Below are 20,291 nucleotides of genomic sequence, written 5' to 3'. Positions count from 1 at the left end.
GACCATTTACCATCAAGACAATTGTAAATCCAGTCGCCATGAAGCTGGACCTACCTCTTAACATGCTCATTCACCCTGTGTTCCACGTCTCTCTCCTGAAACCTGTTCGACCAGAGACCCTGAGTACGAAGTGAATGAGATAGCCCTGGGCTAAGTCACAAGCAGGGATTCAAAGATGATACGAGCCAAATTGTATTACCTCATTGAATGGAAAGGGTATGGCCCGCAAGATAGATCATGGGAACCCAGCGATCATGTTCATGCACCCCGGTTGGTCAAAAGATTCCATAACAACTACCCAACCAAGCCCGGTTCCGGTGTACGAGGTTCGTCCTTAAGAGGGGCGTTAGGGGGGAGTGCTGTCGCGACCACGGTTTCCTCCCCCAACCCTCCTGCACTAGTACCAAAACAGACACACAATCAAGGGGTTCTCACATTCCACAGAGGGCCTTGGGCTAAGTCACAAGCAGGGGCAAGGTGGGTGCAGGCATGGCGTGATTGGTGCCATGCACGTTCATGAGGTACTAGAAGTAGGTACTCATGGTTTGGCAGGAGTTTCATGGTTAATGGGAGACAGGCAGTTAGGGGTTAATGAGAGGCTCCTTGCACATTTAATGTAATCATTCTTGGTACCATCCTTGGTTCCCCCAATATGGAGGCATGCAATGCATTCTAGGCAGCAAGCCAGTCTTTTGGGGGTGTGGCTGGCTATTTAAAGCCCCACCCAAGCCCAGCTCGTTGCTTCGCGTCGTTCTGCACTCGCAGCGTGAAGCTCCTGGAAGAAGAGAACGGCTGTTAGAAGGTGCACGAGTCACGAACCCTACGATCCCCAGCAGCACTTACCTAGTCTCCACGCTCAGCGTTTCCTTCTTCACGACGGCGGCTTCCCAGAATCTGCATCTCCGCGTGACTTCACCTCGGGGAACAGCTGACTCCCGATATCTGTTCGGAGCAGTCCTCCGCTCCGCCCCATAACACCGCTTCAACAAGCTGGGCACTGCTGAACTTGCCAACGCCGCCCCTCCACTACACGCCTGTTTTCCATGCGGCCAGCTCAAAGAAAGAACAAGCAGAGGTTAGTGTTGTTCCACTCAAGACCTTAGAAGGCACAATCAACACAAGGCAGTAAAGAATACAAGGGGCTATAGAGCATCCCATTAAGGCTAAAGACACTAAGACACAAAAGAATCTTACAGCGCCAGGGCAGGTTTGCCAAGCGGCGCTTCAGCGAACTCTACCATAAACAAACAAAGGAAAAGGTGCTAGGAATAATAAGGCACGCGCACAAGAAGCCCTTGTTATGTGTGCAAGGACAAGGCACATAATAACTCATAAAAACTCACAAGACTTTAAAACCCTCTCAGGCCAGTGACGTAACTGGCCCCAACCAAGACGCACCCCTGTCAGGAATACGGCAGGATCGATTGCTTCTTTTCCATTTAACACAAGTGAGAAGAGATCCTAGGGCCTGATAGGTTGGGGGAGGTGAGGGAAGGAGGTAGGGCCCACTTAACAATCCCTTACTTATGCATTCTTGTGCATTCTCCTTAGGATAACGCCTATGAAACCGCTCCAGTGAATCCAGGGTGGAGATCCAGCAGACAAGGTCTTCCAGGTGCCCCCGCAGAGCTAAGGTGAGCGTTACAGGGATGACACTCTCTCATATATGGACAACTGGGCGAGGGCCCTGGGTGATCCCATCTCAGAGGAAGAATGGGCTCAAATCTGGAGGAGGGCACAGAAGACTTCCAAATGCACTGCCATTAGGGAGAGGGCATACAAAATATGCTTCAGGTGGAACCTGACCCCCCATAGGCTGCACAAAATGCACCCCAGCTACCCGCCCACGTGCTGGAGGCAAAGGGGATCTATACCACATGTGGTGGTCCTGCCCTAAGGCCACAATGTACTGGAAGGAGGTTCTGGGGCACATAGAAGAGATCAGGGGGAAGCAGCTACCACCTATACCTAAGGGTAGTTAGGGACAGAAGTTGAGAGCGTGTATGCAGCAACTGGCAGCAATGCAACCCTCATCACCCACTTGTTGATGGCGGCTAGGATGACCCTCGATCAGAGTTGGGGAAAACCCAGCCGGCCCTATAATAGCATGCTTGTGGGTAAAAATCTGGAATGTAATGGCCATGGAGAAAGTGGGGGCTCTAAAGGAAGACAGACACCAGAAATTTTGGCAGTATGGGACCCCTTTCTTGAGTTTGTTAGAGAAAAGGAAGCACAATATTATAGACCAACTATACTGAGAGCTCTACAAAACTGAGGGTCAATAAAGAAGGAGCAGGAGAATTCAGTGCTTGCTAACCATGCCGTCAAGAGACACGATGTAACCAACGGATGACAAGTGAAAAGGACCATAACAACCAGGGTTGGGGGGGGGGTGTGAACGGGGGATGGGAAAAGTTCGTTGAAATGTTCTAATCAATGTTGGCTTGAACACATAAATACACAAACAGTAACCCTAAGGGTAAACCTGTAAGAGTGGCTACCGTAAAATGTATGCGAAACACTTATTGATACAACTGAACCACCCCTGTAACGGAACGATGATTGTGACTGAATAAATAAAGTTTTGAAAAAAAAAACTTGTCTAAACACATTCTATATACAGTAACATGATGAATAGCTTGCACAAAAAACTGCTAAAGATGATTTATGCAAGCAGAAACGGTATAAATGTAACAAAATCAGGTAGAGAAATTAAAATGCAAGCAAGATTGTGCTTGTAAGCACAGAAGTGAGGAACTATCAAAAATGACTGGATTTTATGTCCTCTCAAGCACTAATTGTGCCCTGCAACATGCACCGCAGCTATGATTAGGGATAAAAAAGGTAAGTGGGATTGGTTAGCAAGAACTGGAAAGCCCATAAGGCTGTGCAGCAAGGGGGCGTGGCTCAATGGCCATGGGATAGGCTGTGTACTCCGAGAGCTCCTGCTGATCTGTCGGAGATCCTGAGAAAAAAGCAAATTTTCAGCCTGCTGTGAAACACCAAAAGGAACCTACAGAAGTATGAGTATGCGAGGAAGGCACAGCTCGCATGCCCGGTGAAATCCGTACCACGAGAGACTAACTGTGAACAATAGAAGTTTGCATGAGGCAGCCGGATGACGAACAAGATAGCAGCCACAGAACAAAGAGAACAGCCGACGGAGTGCTGATCGCAACAATGTAGCCTGCCGAAACGCTGTTATGCTACGATTGAACCTAGGCACAGCTACGGTGTCCACAAATACAGGTAAGGTAGAAAAACAAAATAAACCCTCGGCGGTGATAGTAAGACAACCAGCGGCACCGCAAGGCTGGAGGGGCATGACAATCAGAACGAGACACCAAAGGGACAAATAGATGTGCGTCACCTTCCCCGCGCGGAACGGAATTATAGGAATGTCAAGGATCACGAGGCCACATGATTAGAAGCACATGAACATAACGGAACTTTGCTGAAGCGAACAAGAATAAATGAAAGTGTGAACCAAATCTCACTAAATCGGGTGGGGAAAGCAGCAGATGGCGACTGTGCAGTGAAATCCCTCAGGCGCTCGGGATCACAGCAAACGTGATGCGAGGTTCAGCTACAAAGTATCCAAGCTCGACAACCAGAGAGCGGTCTTCACAATGCGAGTCAGTGAAACTAACACCGATAGGGAGTCTGGGCACCCTGACACACTACCAGAACAAACAAATGTATACTAAAGCACAGGCTGAATGATGAGGTAGGATTCACACTGCGTATGGAACACTGGAAGCCCATATAAAGCACAGATGGCATGAGTGAGCTGTAAGATCCAGTGGCCACATGGGGGCTAATAGTAGAACATCAGTGAGCATCACACCAACCCAATTCAGATGCAGAAATGGCCATGTGGAACGTTGTTTTTTGCAGCCTGCATGCTAACAGTGAGTGGACCGCGAGACATGGAATCTAGATGGCGCCCGCGGTAGGACAATCGAGAGGGATAAGAAACCGGAGTGACGAACCATGGTATACCTGTGCCGGCGGCTCAGGGAGGACTGTAGTAATACAGCCATAAAATACAAAACAGTGCAGGACAAGTGGCCCACAGAGCAAGCTGGGCAAGACACCTGACTGGAACACAGCGAAGGAGCATTGTGATCCGGATGGAACCGAGAAACAAAAGTCATGCAAACTGGCAAGGTACCCGGCCGAAGCTGGAGCTGAACCACCGAGTTGGGAAGTGGTAGACAACAGTGACTGCACTAACGAGAGGTATAGATCCGCTGCTCTGCTGAACTTTGGGCTGAATGAGGTTGGGGGAACGGTGGTTGCATGCAAGAGGTAGGCCCCCGCTGGATAACCGGTGAACACCAGACATCCACAGACTAGACCCACACAGACACCTGACGACTTGCAGCACTGAGTCCAGGCCTACTGAGAATCAATTCCTGCGTGATCTGACTGGAACCAGCTACCCCCCCCCCCCCCCCCCCCCAAAGTTCGGGGGCTCAGGTAAGCCACAATATAATCCAGAGAGACATAATACCTCAGGAGACAAAAGGCATGGGGAAGCCCCCAGCAACAACCTGCCCCCTAACACAAGAGTACTGGCCCACCGTAAGGAAGCACCTGACACGCCTGCCTCCACGCACACAGTCAGAGGGAAACATTCATCCATAGAGAAGCAATGGAAGGGGCCAAAGCTAAGGGTCGGAGCATAAAAGATCCAGGAGCCACAGTACGCTACGACCAACTGGATGCCATAGCCCAAGGTTGACCAAGGTACGGCCCGCGGGCCACAATGCGGCCCGCCAAGCCATTTTATGTGGCCCGCCAGGCCGTATGTTGGACAATGCTTGAGTAAAAAAAAAAAAAAAAAAATTTTTTTTTTTTTTTTTTTACATTTTTTTTTTTAAATGTGCCTGTGCGCAAAACTCCTCTGTGCTCTATTCGGGACACATAAAAGAACAAGACAAATGAGAATTCTAGACTGCTATCAGCATCATCAGTCACAATATTTTTGGAGGGAGACTTGGAAACATTGGCACAAAAGGAGCCGCTCTGTGCTGGATCACCATACTTTCACCAGTAAACCCGATTCAATCACCATGGCCCCCTTACAAATCCCAGCCATGCTGTGATTGACCTGTGGACACATAAATAATCGTATCAATAAACTTTCTCTGCCTTTTTTATGGCGAATGCCAATTTCGCCACATTCATTTGGGTCAATTTTATTGCTTTTTTTACCACAAAAACCGGTGGCAGAATCCCTGCACCCTCACTTTCTATATACCTTACCCAAAATTACCATCTATATTTTTTTGGTAAAAAAGCGTAAAAAAATGCGGCAAAAAATGTTTTGTCGAAATTGCCATTCAGCAAAAGTGGGCAATAGCAAATAATCTACACACTCAAGAACAACCTTTCAAAAAATGCTCTCCAGAAATGTATAGAAAGGAAACAAAATCCAAATCCAAATCAATGGGAACCAAAGTTTTCGTTTGTTAGTGGATTGAGTTTGTTCACAAAATGGATCGGAGTACACTTCGAATAGTTGCTGCAGCTCTGGAGAAAATACGAGTGGTATGATAGGTTATTTATAACGCGCTTAATACCCATGCAGCAGTGATCCCAATCATAAAAGTGAAACAGGCAAGCCCAAAAGGTATAACTTATTTTCACTCTTTTGGTAGCGCAGTCTGAGGGCAGCCTACACCCTTCAGGAGAGGTGTGAGCTGATACAGTTGCAACACAAAAAACAATAGTACTATGTTCCCAAAATACCTTAGTTCTTGTCTTTCGGATCTCAGCAGAGCCAGGCTTTTCAACATCAGACCAGAAGCATGGGTGCCTTTGCGCTGGGCTGGGGTCAAGTCGGAGAACAGCAGCGATGGGCCCCAATGATGCAGTTCTGTTTGGCAGTGGTGCTGATTTGTGGGTAGAAAACGCTGGGAACAGTAGGCCGTGCCGAGTGGATGGCACTGGAAGACTCAGTGACCTCTGGGCCCTGACAAGGGAATACTTGCCTTTGGCGCTGTGCATGCTCGGCTGACACAACACGGCATATGGTTACAGCAAAGATGTCAAAGCTTCAGCATTGTCATTGAGCAGAACTCTGAGATTCAGGGGTGGTGGAGCGTCGAGGTCCAGGATGATTATGATGGTGTGAATGGGGCCAGCGCTGAGCAGCTACGCTCAGGAGGGCCATGGGCCCGTGTGGGGCTGACAGGCCAGTGGGCAGACTGCAACAGGCCTGCTCAAGCCATCCTGCTATTTATAGAAATCTCGGGCCGAGCAGCACCTGATGGGAGAAAGGAACTGCGCTACAATCTGCTCTTCTGCTGGGCTCTGCCTGCTGGAGCTTCCCCCTACACGCGGGACAGGCAGCTCTGCAGACGCTCAGAGCTTCCGGGGATTGGGGGGTTGGGGCTGGGTCAGGGCCTGCCTTCTCACCCTCGCTTAGCAGGGCTTCCCAGAACTGACCCAACCCCTGCCCTCTTGCATGCAACTCATACTTAGCTGGCAGGGGAGAATGTGATCTCAAGGGCAGATCTCCCAGGGTGAGGCTTACCCATTGCACATCGGATTTGCTGACCCCTGCTATGTTCCCAAATGCGGGATACACGACTGCATTATTTCTGGTAGTGGGGGACTGCGTTCGCGCTCTCCCCCCGATTTATTGGTGAAAGAAAAGGTAAAGTGTGCACTAGGCCTGCTAGGTTGCATACTTTTAGATTGGGCTTACATTGCGTTTCTTCAATTAGGTTCACCTTTGGGTGATCGCTTTTCAACATTTTATCTGTTGAATTGAATTATGCTTCTTTCATCACCACAGAAGTAATGTGTATTACAGAGATAAGCTGCCATATGTATTGGGCACACTGCACATGCTCAGGCAGCATCAATCATGCTTTGTACAGGACAATGCTGGCCTAAATTGGGAACAGCCAGCATAGACATGTTGCTACAGAGGCATATTTTGGGTACAACCAGCATGACAATGTGTTACATCAGTGACAGTGCTGTCTTACACTGTGGACACATTGATCATTAAAATGTGTTGTGTTGTAAAATGTTCTTTTCTGCTGTTGGTGACATGGAATTTTCATGTTCCCCTTTAGAACTGATTGTACACTTAAGGCTTTTTGGTCACCTTTTCTGCTGTAAAATGCACCATTTCAACCCCATATTTGAAAAAAAAATTCTTGGGGGGGATCCCCCCCAAACCCTCCCTAGAACATTGTAGCTCCCTCACTACGCTCGGTCGTCCCCACTATTTCAGAAAAATATTAACACATAGACACTGAAAGAAATCACAAGCAACTAACCTTTGATCACTGCCCATGACACCAAAAGCTATCCTTGGGACTGCATGGCTATCACTGCCTGTGATGCTATTGTGTCAAAGGTCACACAATATCGCTTTTTAATATACTGCTATGGGTGAGGTTGTTGACTTTTTTTTTTTTTTTTTTTAAACTTTTATTTTTGCTGGCAGTGGCAGTTGACATACACACACATCAGATCGAGAGTATGGTCTTTAAACATGACAAAGTACATTACACTGGGATGTTCACACATAGTAGCATACATTTTCAGATAAAGATCAGCTTAGTGCCATATTGGGGAGCACAATGTACAGAAATGGGGTCTAGGGCGTGCTATCAGCCAAAGAGGTAGCATCAAGAGCGTTGAGATAGCTGTTGAAGGCAGTCCAAATGTTTTTGGGCCGGGACCGGCCTGGGAGGGTAATAATGTAGTCCTCCTCGCAGTCTCGGGACCAGGTCACCAAGTTAAGCCATTTCTGGAAAGTGGGGGGTGCCGAGCGGTTCCAGTTTTGAAGAATACATTTTTTAGCAATTGCACAGCATACATTTAATAGTCTGGCCTCTCCTCTGGCGCCCTCAGCATCCCACTGACCAAACAACACCCCCATCGGGTCAGGCTCAAGCACCGCATCACAAAGTGCGGACATGGTCTTAAGAATCTCATCCCAGAATGGGGCCAGGTTGGGGCAATCCCAGAACATGTGGAGATGACCGGCATCTTCCGCCCCACAACGGGGGCAGAGTCGCTTGTCGGAGTGGGCGAATTTGGAGAGTCTGCGTGGCGTATAGTATAGCCTATTCAGCAGCTTGTACTGCATGGTGCGATGACGAAAATTAAGGGAGACCCTACTGGTGTGGGAGCACATTTTACCCCACAGCTGCTCTGAAATAACAATCCCCAGTTCAGAGGCCCAGTCCTCCCTCGCCCTGGGGGGTGGTGTTGCTGAAGCAGTGAGCAGGAGTTTGTACAATGATGAGACCACTCCCCGCGCCCCCCCGGAGTTGGCAATGTAGGAGATGGCAGGGTGGTCTGGGGGTTCGCTGGGGAAAGTGGGCCAGGCCGCCCGGAACGCCGCGCGGAGACGGTAATACTGAAGTAGCTCGAGTGGCGAGCCCGAGTGGGCTGGTTTCCACGTCTGTGGCGTTATGAATACCCCATCCGGGTAAAAGTCTGTAAGGGCCAGATAGCCCAAGTCCCGCCAGTGCCGTGCCAGGGCCGAGTCATTCGTGGGCTCCAAACTGGGGACCCGCCATGCGGGGAGCCATTTGTAGTAAGGGTGAGTCTCGGGGGCCGCAGCGAATATCTGCCTCCAGGCAAACAAGGTGGTCTGGACGGGGTCTACGGGAGAGTCAGGTTCATATTTCGGGTGTAGAAGTAAGGACATAATGTTAGCACCGGAGGCGGCAATGATTTCAAGCCTGACATGCGGGCGGGGAGGAGGACCAGGATACCAGTATGTGGCAAATTGTGCCTGCGCCGCAGTCCAATAGCTCATCAAGTCAGGGGCCGTGAACCCGCCCCTATCATAGGGAAGGGACATAGCACCCCACTTTTTCCGCACCGCGCCGGAATGCCACAAGAATTGGGCACACAGCTTGTGCAGATCAGTGAAGAAACCATTTCCAGGCCAGATGGGAACATTTGTAAACGTGTACAGGAACTTAGGGAGCAGTATCATCTTGACCAGCGACAGCCGCCCGGCTAATGATAAGGGAAGAGAGTGCCAGCGCTCTAGTTTGGTTTCGGCCAGTGCAGCCAATGTCACATAGTTGTCAGCCAGAAGGGTCTCCCTGGCCAGGGACACGTGAACCCCCAGATATTTGATCCCATTGGGAGACCACCTGAGCGGGTATTCAGTGGCCGGGTGGAGTGTGGAGTGTGTGAGGGGGAAAAGTTCGGACTTTGTGTAATTTATAGCGAAGCCTGAAAAAGTCCCGATGCGGGTGATGTCCCGGAGGAGAGGGTCGAGGTAGAGATCTGGGTCCCTGACGAACAGAAGGACATCGTCCGCGTATAGGGAGACCACCTCGGAGGTGCCCCGGAGAGGTATTCCCCCGCGCACGTGTCGTTCCCTGATAAAGTCCGCCATAGGCTCGATGGCAAGGGCGAACAGAATTGGGGAGAATGGGCATCCCTGGCGGGTACCCCGGAAGAGTGGAAACAGTGTAGAAGTTTGAGAGTTGACGCGGACCCTGGCAACCGGGGAGGTGTATAATAATCTGATGTAGGAGATCATTCCAGGACCGACGCCCATGGTTTCCAGAACCAGCCACATGTATCTCCAGGAAACCATGTCAAAAGCCTTCTGGGCATCCAATGTCACCGCAACCGCACTCAGGCTCTGGTCTATGCGGGCCATTACGTTGAACAGCCGTCTAATATTGTGTGATGTGGATCTGCCAGGGACAAAACCGGACTGGTCCTCATGAACCATATAAGGCATGACCGGGAGAAAGCGATTGGCAATCACCTTGGCGAAGATCTTCGTATCTAGGTTCATGAGTGAGAGGGGGCGATACGAACCACATTCATCGGGCGGCTTGCCAGGCTTAAGGAGAACCGTGATAACGGCTTCACGTAGGGATGGGGGAAGAGAGCCCAGGCGCAGGGATTCATTCCAGACCTCAAGCAATTCGGGGCCCAATATGGCCACGTGCTCCTGAAAGAATTCGGCCGTAAGCCCGTCGGGGCCCGGTGCTTTACCCTTCGGAAGGCTGGAAATGGCCTCCACTATTTCGTCCAGGGTGAAAGGGGAATCTAGCTGTTCCCTTGTAGCATGGGAGACAACAGTGGTGGGGATCTGGGCAAGGAGCTCGCGCATCAGCGATTCGCTATGTTCGGGTGGCTGCGAGTACAGTTCGGAGTAAAAGTCTGTGAAGGTCTCTAAAATATGTTGGTCCAACCACTGGGTCGACCCATCGCTACCTTTGACGCAGGTGATTTGGGCTGGCCCCCACTCCCCTCTGGCCAGGGCGGCCAGAGTTTTACCGGGTCTGTCCCCCTCACCGTATTTCCGCGCCGCCTGAGGTCGGCTAAAATACTGCACCTCCCTGCCGGCCTGCTAGTTGAACAGCTTCAGTTCCTCACTTATCTGGGAGAGGATGACAGGGTCAACAGAGGTGGGGTGGGCCCGCTCAAGATCTCGCAATTTGGCTTCAGATCGCGACAGGGAGGCCCTAATGGACTTGAGAACCCCGGATTCCCTAGAGATGGCTGCCCCCCAAATGAAAACCTTGAAGGCGTCCCAGCGGACCCCCCGGGTGGTGTCCTGTGGCGAGTTGAATTCAAAGTAGGACCGAATATCCGACAGAATGTCTGCCTTGAAAACGATGTCTTGCAGGGCGGCCGATTTAAAGCGCCAAGTATTCATGGTGGGGGCTTGGAAGCCCATGTTAATGATCAGTACGACCGGTGAATGATCAGACAGAGTTCGCGCAAGTATACGAATATCTGAAACCCCACCAATGAGTTGGGCCGACAGTAGGATCAGATCAATTCTAGAAGAGCTGTCATGTACCGATGAATAATACGTGTATTCTCGCGCTAACGGATGGAGAGCTCTCCAACTGTCCAGGATATCCAGTGACTTGCAGTGTGTCAAGAGCCTGCGCGCTGCGCTCGCTAAGGGTCTGGGGGCAGAGCCAGTCCTGTCCACGGCAGGGTCTAAGATAAAATTCATGTCCCCACCCCAGATGATCTGTACACCCACGTATCTCAGGAGTATGGACACCACCTGATCAATAAACTCAGGGGAGTCTACATTGGGGCCATAAGTGTTAACGAGTAGGTAATCTCTGTCAGCGATGGCGCAATGGAGGATGACGTACCTCCCCCCCGGGTCAATATAGCTTCTGTGGAGAGAGAATTTAAGGGACTTATGAATTAGTGTCAGCACTCCACGGGCCCTTGTTGAGTAGGTCGTGAAGTACCTGAGGGGACCCCATGTGGGCGCAATGCTTCTGGCCAACGGGCCAGTGGAGTGTGTTTCCTGCAGGAGTAACACCTTGCAGTGGTGCCTATTAGCGTAAGCCATGATCCTGCGACCCTTGGTGTAATTGCTGAGGCCCCGGACATTCCATGTCATTATCGTCACAGCCATACTAGTATCCCAATCAATAACATCCCATTGCGGAGAAACCAGAGATAGTGATCCAACGTCAGAGGACGCCAGATCCCACCCCCCCCAGCACCGGCCCCCAGTGCAATGGTCACCGGATCTCCCAGTGACAGAGTACCCATGACCGAAGCGGACAGATATATCTCATTGAGCTTAGTGAACATCCCACCACAGGTGCTGAAATGCAGAAACAGAATGATGTACAATTAGAGCATTGCGATCCGGTGCGCGACCTGCTGTCAGTCCGCCACTGCCATTTTCGAAAACATGTCCCCAATCCCCATCCCACCCGCGTCCCACCCTCACTGCCCACCCCCAACTTGCAGTGTGAAACCCCCACCCCTCCCCGCAGGTATCTCCAGCTAACCCGACACTCCCCAGAGCATGGAGGTCGGGGGGCGACATCCAACAGGGATGACACCCTACCCATGCCCAACAGGGGCACCAAAGCAGCGGGAACCAAAAAAACAAGAACATTGCAAATGCAGCGAGGTGTGCTGTGGCCGTGTGGGCGGCTTTAAGAACAAATATGCATGACAGCAACGCCGTCTGTGGCAGGTTCTGCAGTATCCGGATCAGAAGACAGGCCATCGTAGCCAGCCGAGCACTTCGCCCGGCTAGGCACACAGGGGGCCTGAGACCATAGGACTGTTGTGAGTTGTTACAATGACCACGTTCCAATTGACGAGTACCACGGACAAGATAGAGCAGGCCAGTTAGTGTGTGGCATCGACTCAGATATCCTCAGCCTGAGCACCCGCCGGGCTGGGAAGTGGTAGGTGCGCCTCGATGAATTTCACCGCCTCCTCTGGTACAGTGAAAAAGTACAATTTCCCATTGTGTGTGATTTTGAGACGGGCTGGAAACAGGATAGCGTAGGGGACATTCCGTTCTCTGAGTAGTTTCTTGACTCCAATAAAGTGACGCCTCTCTTGCTGGACCGCTACAGAGAAGTCCGGGAAGATTCTCACTGTGTGAGACTCAAATCGCAGGTCTCCCTTCTCTCGGGCCAGGCGGAGGATAAGATCTCTGTCTCTGTAATTGAGAATCCTGGCTATGATGGGTCTGGGAATGTCCCCTGGCTTGGGTCTGGGTGACAGAGCCCGATGAGCGCGCTCGACGGTGAAGTATGGGGACATGGCGGGGTCACCCAGGAGGGACCTCAACAATGATTCGACCGCGTCTTCCATGCGACCCTTTAAAGCGTTTTCTGGCACTCCGATAATACGCAGATTGTTCCTGCGGGAGCGCGACTCGAGATCCTCACACTTTGCTTTCACATTCCGCATATCTTGGGACAGTGATGCCACAGTATCTTGTAGCGCATGTATAGCATCTTCATTAGTTGATATACGGTTTTCGGCGTCCGTGATCCTGGTCCCCGCCTGATCCACCCGTGTCTTTAAAGAGGCAACATTGGCATTGATATCATCAAGCTTCTCGTGAAAGGCAGCAAAGTTTTTGGCCATAGCTTCCATGATCGTGGTCAGGTCAGGGGCCGCAGGAGAGGGGCAAACGTTGTTCTCCAGCTCCTCAGTAATAGGTAAGGCCCGGTCAGCCTCCTCCCTCTGGACAGCCCTTGCGAATCTATCCATGGCACCCCCCTTGGAGGATCCCTTGGTCTTGCTAGGCATCGTGGGTTGATGCGCAAGGGTGGAGTAAGCGGTGGTCCCAATGTCAGAGAGAGGAGTGCGGGGGAAATACCAGGGGGGAGAACCCCAGCCGTGGGGGCCTCTCGGGTGAAGGAGAACAGGGCCCAGCGGGGCTGACCGGGGTGTGCTGGTGTTGGGCGGTACCCCGGGCCCACAGTGTGGAGAAGACCGGCCGCAAAGGCAGGCGACCCGGGAAGCGAATCCGGGGGGGGGGGCGCCACCAGGCCAGTCCCAAGCAGATTGTGCCAGCGGGCCCCCCAGAGGGCCGCAGTCCGCCCAGGGGGGCCGGGCGAGGATGTAGGGATCACTGGCAGCCGCTCCTTACCTTCCGGGGGCGCACCCCCCCGATCTCCCAACAAGGGACCACAGCCAAGGCACTCACACGGCCGGCGGAGGGCCGGGACGCATCCGCGTCGTCACCAGCCACGGTCGCTCCTGAGGGTGTCAGGCCCAGGCCCAGGACGCCCGGGGGCCGCCGCGTCTCCGATCGGGCCGCAGTCCGCCCGATCGAGCGCCCAGGAGAGGTGCAGGGCCCTGAGAAGGGGGAAGGCCTCGGGCCAACGTCGCGCCCACTACGTGGGAGAGAGCCAGTCTTGTGCGGGGGCCTGGTGGCCTCGGTGTGCTGACGAATCCCCCAGCGGGCCGCAGTCCGCCCGGGGGGGGCGGGCGGGGATGTAGGGCCAGCCGGTAGCCGCCCCTCACCCTCCGGGGGCGCACCCCAGCAAGGGACCACAGCCGAAGTCCTCACACGGCCTGCGGAGGGCCGGGACGCGTCCGCGTCGCTGCCAGGCACGGGCCCCCAGTCAGGCCGCTCCCGGGGGGTGTCAGACCCAGGACACCCGGGGGCCGCCGCGATTCGGATCGGGCCGCAGTCCGCCCGATCGAGCGCACAGGAGAGGTGCCAGGCCCCGAGAAGGGGGGGGGGCCTCGGGCCGGCGCCGCGCACACCGCGGAGGAGAGAGCCGGAGTCAGGCCGCCCCGTCCAGGACCCCGAATTAGGTCGCCCGGGGTCGTAGAGGAGCCGGAATTTCGCTCGGCAGAGGCGCTGAGGTGTGGGGCAAAGGTGATGCCGAGATGAGCATGTAACGCACAGTGTGGCCGCAGATCTACACGGATATCGCCCAGTCCCACACGGAGCTCAGGAACTAGGCAGCCATCTTGGGCTGCTCCACAGCGCCACCCCAGAGGTTGTTGACTTTTGGCTCGCCGGCCCACTGGGTGACAAAAAGTTAATGCTTCGGCCCCACATTCAAAAAGGTTGGACAAGCCTGCCATAGCCGAACAAAAAATATCTTGGGAGCTCAAAATTGACATTTCAGAGTTGAAGACCTCGCTTGAATTTAAGATTGACGCAGTGAGTGTAGATGTGAATCTATTGCGACAAGATGTTCAGGCGCTGGCCGAGTGCAAAGGAAGCCTGAAAAAGGATGTGGGAGCTAATACAAGCTCCTGCTTGACTAATACTAAGGAGATTCATACGTTACAACAACGGGTGCGTAATCTGGAGAACAGAGCGGAAGAAGCAGAAGGGCGGGCGTGCAGAATTAACGTGCGCATTGTGGGACTCGCGGAAGGCGAAGAGGGACCGGACCCGACAAACTACGTGGAGAATATGCTACCGCAACAGATAACAGGCGGCGCACTCAGCCAGGGGTTCACTGTAGAAAGGGCACACAGAGCCTTGGTCAAGAAACCACCACCGGGGCCCCCCCGCAGCCAATCGTCGCCAAGATATTGAACTATAAAGATAGGAAAAAGGTCTTGGAGCATTTCCGCAAAGGAGGGATGAGAAACAGGGCATCAGCAACCATCACCGCATATCCAGTCTATACCTTCGTAGTGCAAAGACAGTGCCTAAATTATGTGGCGGTCAAGAGGCGGTTAAGCGTGGTGGGCTTTAAATACATGCTGCTGTACCCAGCAAGGATAAAAGTGTTCCACAAGAACAGGGTCCTTTTTTTGATACACCAAAGGATGTGACAAGAGGCCGTTAAGCGTGGTGGGCTTTAAATACATGCTGCTGTACCCAGCAAGGATAAAAGTGTTCCACAAGAACAGGGCCCTTTTTTTGATACACCAAAGGATGTGACTGCATGGCTGGATGCGAACAACTGTCCGTCGGGAGCGTAGGACCAGACAGAGAGCGGAACCAGGAAGTCACCCATTCCTTTCTTTCCGGAGCCAGGTTGTTGGACAAGTAGATATTCTGAGAGGTTAAGTACAACATGTAAAAATTGATTTAGGGGCCGGAATATAATGATGTAAGTACGGAGATTGGAAGGGTAGAGTTTCACGGAGACTTATATGTACTTACAATGTAGCTGAAAACAGGAGATGCCTGTGGTACTGTAAACTAGCAGCACCAGGAGACACGCTGCCATCCCCTCAGAGGTAGTTTAGTTGGGATACTGGTAGAACGGTATCCCCCTGCTGAGTACTGAGTATCAGTGACACCGAGAAAAGGGTAGATGCGGGGTGGCCTGAGATCCAGGGATGGAGCTGGGCAACAGTTTGGGGAAGTTGGGATGGAGGATCGGGGAGGGTACCAGTTAAAGATGGGTAAGGTGGAGGGTGGGAGGGTTGTTTGGGGGGGAGGGAGTTTGAAGGGGTGTTGGATAAGAGGGAACGAGCATATACATCACTGAGCATGGATTTAGAAAAAAAGAGGACAGGGGCGGAATGGGATACGGATGAGATGGGGTACCTCGAGATAGTGACCTGGAATGTCAGGGGGCTCAATAGTTATTTGAAAAGGAATAAGGTCGTCATGTATCTGAAGAGACAGAGAATTGCTATCGCTTTATTACAAGAAACTCACCTGACAAGAGGAAGTGGTAGGGAGCGACCACCATGGGAGCAATATATTCAGTGTATGCCAGAGGGGTAATTACGTGGATCACACCGCATGTCCCTTTTTAAGCTGCTACAATCCACTATTGAGCCAGAGGAGAGGATGGTGCTGATAAAAGGACTAGTGGAAAATAGAGAGTTGAGCATTATCAACACATACGCCCCGAACCACGATGCTACCGGCTATTTCAGATCCCTATACAGTAAGATCAGCCCATAAATAGGAGGGCCAGTTATATGGGGAGGGGACTTTAATTGCACGTTCGGTCCTGTGGTGGACAGATCAGATGAGAAAATAGATAAGCCTACCCCTCTAGCTAAAGCTCTGAAGACCTTATTGTGCGACTTTCAACTAGTAGATATATGGTGGATGCACCACCCACAAGATAGGCAGTATTCCCATTACTTAGCCCCACAATACCTGCACACGCGGTTAGACTTTATATTTGTGGCACCAGAGTTGACGGGTGAAGTGGTACGGTCAGAATATAAAGGGAGGGTGCTCTCAGACCACTCGCCATTGATTGTAGCATGGCAGTACTCACCGCCCAGAGCACAGATCCCAACATGGAGACTCTGGGCTGAAGCTTTAGTGTTCAGGGAGGACCTGAAGAAAGAAATAGTGGAATACTTCGAACATAACACCGGGAGCGTAGAATCGGCTGGCACACTATGGGAAGCATTTAAGGTGGTGATGATGGGGGGGGGCGGCGATATCTAAATCTAAAGGCCTACAAGGGGGAGTTACACGAAGCAGAAAAAAAACGAGAGATAATGATGCGCAATGGGGAGCATTCCCCAGAGGAGGCTGGGACCATGCGACAATTACATTATACGTTGAAGGGCAACACACAGAGGGAGATAAGCCAGGCAGGTTGTTAGCCTGGTTGTATAAGAACGAGACACCCAGACGAGCAATTAGAGCAGTACGGGGGATGGATGGACACATTCTAGACACCCAGGAAGGAGTGAATAAAGGCTTTTTAGAGTTCTACAAGCAACTATATATGGATGAGGATGAAGGAGATGAGACTGAGGTGATGGAAACGTTAGTAGACATTGGCCTTCGAGGGGATTGGGTCCTCCTATGTATTCCATCTATGACAGTAATCACCACAGCTGTGCTGCTTCGGAAATCTTTCTGCGTCGATGACGTCGATACGCCGCCCTCAAGGACCTCCTCTGACAGCCGACGTCACTGGATGTTATAAATAGGACGCACGACGCACGTAGCCTCAGTTCCGTTTTTTCCACAAACGTGTTCGCTTCGGAGATCTCAGCGCGCCTCGACTCTTTGGAGTTTCTGTTCTTTATCGGTTCTTCGAACCTGTTAGTTTGTGAAGTTATCCTTCATGATGTCTACCTCGTCTTCCACCCCGCATCTGGGCTTTAAGAAGTGTGGGGACTGTGGGTCCAAGATGCCGGTGACGGACTCGCACGACGCCTGCCTGTGGTGCCTCGGGGAGGCCCATGACACAGATGATTGTGTCGACTGCCAGTCGCTTATGTCCAAAGCCTTGCGGGAGCGCAAGAAGAAACTGTCGGTAGGTAAGGTGTCCAAGCCACAGAGGTCGAGGTCTGCGGAGCTTTCGACGGACGATTCGAGGGGCGACTCTCCACATCGTCGTCGGAAATCCAGTGGGTCCCGCCACTCCTCTGCCGTCATCTGTCGCCTTCCCTGTCCACATCCGAGGACTCCACCCGTCGGCGGGTCGCTTATCCCACCAAGCATGCGACGCCGGAGGGATGGGCTTCCTTTGGTAAGAAAATGCTAGCGATTCTTGAATCGCAGGGCACTGGTCCGTCCGCGCCTCCGAGTGGGGTCGGTCGTGATCGGTCGAGAGACACTGCTCGTACGCCTTCGGGCTCGGGTGGTCGGCACGATTCGTGGGAAAGGTCCTGCTCGGACAAGGGGAATTGTTCTAGTCATGCCCATTCCAGGTCCCGGTCCTCGACGTGCTCGAGACCGTGTGCACCTGTGATGTCTTCGAGGAAGACGTCGAAGCCTGTGGCGCCAAGGTCGTCGACAGACTCTTTCGAGGCTCCGCTTCTGAAGAAGTTGTCGATGCCATTGCCGCACAGGCTGTCGAGGGACACGCTCGGGGTTCCGACCTCGAGGCCTGTGTCGATGCTGTCGGCGCCGCGTTCGGCGTTGACGCCGATTCACTCGACGCCTTTTGAGGCTGTTTCGACGGGGGTACCTCGGGGCACGGTGGCACTCCCTAGAAAGGCTCTGGCCAAGGTCAAGCATGGCTTTGTTCCCCATTCTGTGCCCTCTTACCGCCATCTTGAGTACATTTCAGAGGTGGATGAGGGCTCTGATGATGGCATGGTTCCTGATACGGTGCCAGATGAGATTCTCTCGGGAAATAGGCAAATTGAGGACCTGCATCAGTCCCTGCACGTCGCCAGTGGTCTGGACACCTCTCCGGAGGTGGAGTTTTGTAGACCTGAGCCTGGCACTCATGCCGACTTCTCGTACCGGTGCCTTATGTCTAGGGTTACCGAGTACTTGGGGTGGTCTGCTCCCCCAAGGGATTTTCTTCAGGATGACCTTACGGATATCCTCGACCAAGGTCCACCAACTGACCCGGTACTGCCGTTCCATATGGCTCTTCAGAGGAGGGTGGCGGCGGCTTGGACTGCTCCGGAGAGTCTCCCGGCAGTGGGCAAGTCTTTGCCGCGAAAATACCGCCCAGTAGCGACCCCTGCTACTTGACCAAGCACCCCACTCGGGAGAGTTTGGTGGTGCAGGCGGCTACAGCCCCAGCAAAGCAGGTGTCGTAATCTACCATCCCTCCTAATAGGGACGACAAGCGTTTTGATGGTTGGGCGAAGAAAGTGTTTTCTTCAGGGGGTATGGCGCTTCAGGCGGCCAACTCTGTATGTGCCTTGTCTCGTTTCACGCACACTCTGTGGAACTGTTTTTCCTTAGCGGCTGAACATATTCCTGAAGGGGACGAACGGGATGGTTTCCATGCTATGGTCCAGGATGGCAAGGATGCCATGTGTGAGGCCGTTCAGTCGGGTTTGGACATGGCAGATTGCGTCAGCCGGTCCATGGCGGCGAGCACCGTAATACGCAGGTTTGCGTGGTTGGGAAGTCCCGGTTTGCTCCTGATGTGCAGGCCGGGCTCCTCAACATGTGCCCTTTGATGGTGAACATCTTTTTGGCAGCAAGGCTGACGAGAGCCTTGAGAGGTTGCAGACCTCCAAAGCTGCAGCGAAGTCGTTGGGTGCTGCAGTTCGACAACCTCCGCCTTTTCGTCCTAGGGGACAGCAGTGGAGGGGGAGGTTCCTTTCGTTATTACTCATCCTTTGGTAAAGCAAGAGGAGCTGCCAGTCGAAGGTGCCACCGTAGGAGAGGGCAGGAGGTGGAAAACAAGGTACTCGAGGTGCCAAGGCCGCTCGGGCAGTTCCCTCTTTGCCCTCAGGCAACGCCGCAGCCGCTTCAGCTCAGTCATCAGGCCATGTCCCATGGTTCGCCGGTTGGGGGAAGGCTGGCGCAGCATCTTGTAGAGTGGCGTGCCATTACTTCAGATGTGTGGGTTCTGGAGATCATAGCCCACGGCTACTGTCTTCCTTTGCGGCAGAGGCCTCCCGACAATCCACCGGGGAATCTCTCTTTGAAGAGTCTGGTTCCGCTCCTTGCGCTGGAAATTCAATCCCTGCTGGAGAAAGGCGCCATAGAACTGGTGCCTGTAGCGGAGAGGAACAAGGGATGGTATTCCCCTTATTTTTTATTTCCAAGAAAGACAGGGGATTGAGACCCATCATGGACTTTCGCGGCTTGAACAAACTCCTCAGGAAGGAGAAGTTCAAGATGGTTACTCTCTCTGAAGTCCTCCAGGCCCTTCAACTTCAGGACTGGTTGGTGACTCTCGACGCTTATTTTCATGTGCCGATCCATCCAAAGCACAAGAAGTACCTGATGTTTGCGGTTGGCGACTCGCACTTTCAGTTTCGGGTCCTGCCGTTCGTTTGACCTCCGCCCCGAGGGTCTTCACCAAGCTCATGGTAGTGGTGGCAGTGCATCTCAGGAAAGGGGGGATTCACGTCTACCCCTACCTGGACGATTGGTTGATCAGGGCGCGCTCTCCCAAGCAAGTCCTGGATCATCTGTCTGTCACCTGCCACTCCCTCCACAAGCTGGGCTTCTCCCTCAACTTAAAGAAGTCCATTTGACGCCAACTCAGAGGCTCCAGTACATCAGAACAGTGCTCGAAACGTCCCTGGGGCTGTTTTTTCTTCCCCAGGTGAGGGCTCATCACATTCAGCAGATGGTGCACAAGTTTCAGCTTGCCCAGAGTCTCCCAGCGTTCGATTTCTTGAGATTGCTCGGCCTCATGGCATCCTGCATTCTTCTGGTG

At 52.7% G+C, this 20,291-nt stretch overlaps 1 protein-coding gene and 1 non-coding gene across 2 annotated transcripts in view; both read left to right on the top strand.

Annotated features, from left to right (window-relative positions):
- Nucleotides 1-20,291, top strand: part of JMY (junction mediating and regulatory protein, p53 cofactor) — a 1,013,065-nt gene that overhangs the window by 754,298 nt on the left and 238,476 nt on the right. The gene's annotated exons all lie outside the window — the stretch shown is intronic.
- On the top strand, nucleotides 6,485-6,646 carry LOC138512719 (U1 spliceosomal RNA). The gene has a single exon (XR_011281501.1). It is a non-coding gene; the product is annotated as a U1 spliceosomal RNA (small nuclear RNA).

Source organism: Ambystoma mexicanum, chromosome 6p, assembly GCF_040938575.1.
Source record: "Ambystoma mexicanum isolate Mex_15411 chromosome 6p, UKY_AmexF1_1, whole genome shotgun sequence".
Lineage (NCBI taxonomy): Eukaryota > Metazoa > Chordata > Amphibia > Caudata > Ambystomatidae > Ambystoma > Ambystoma mexicanum.
This window is presented reverse-complemented; position numbering and strand designations above follow the sequence as displayed.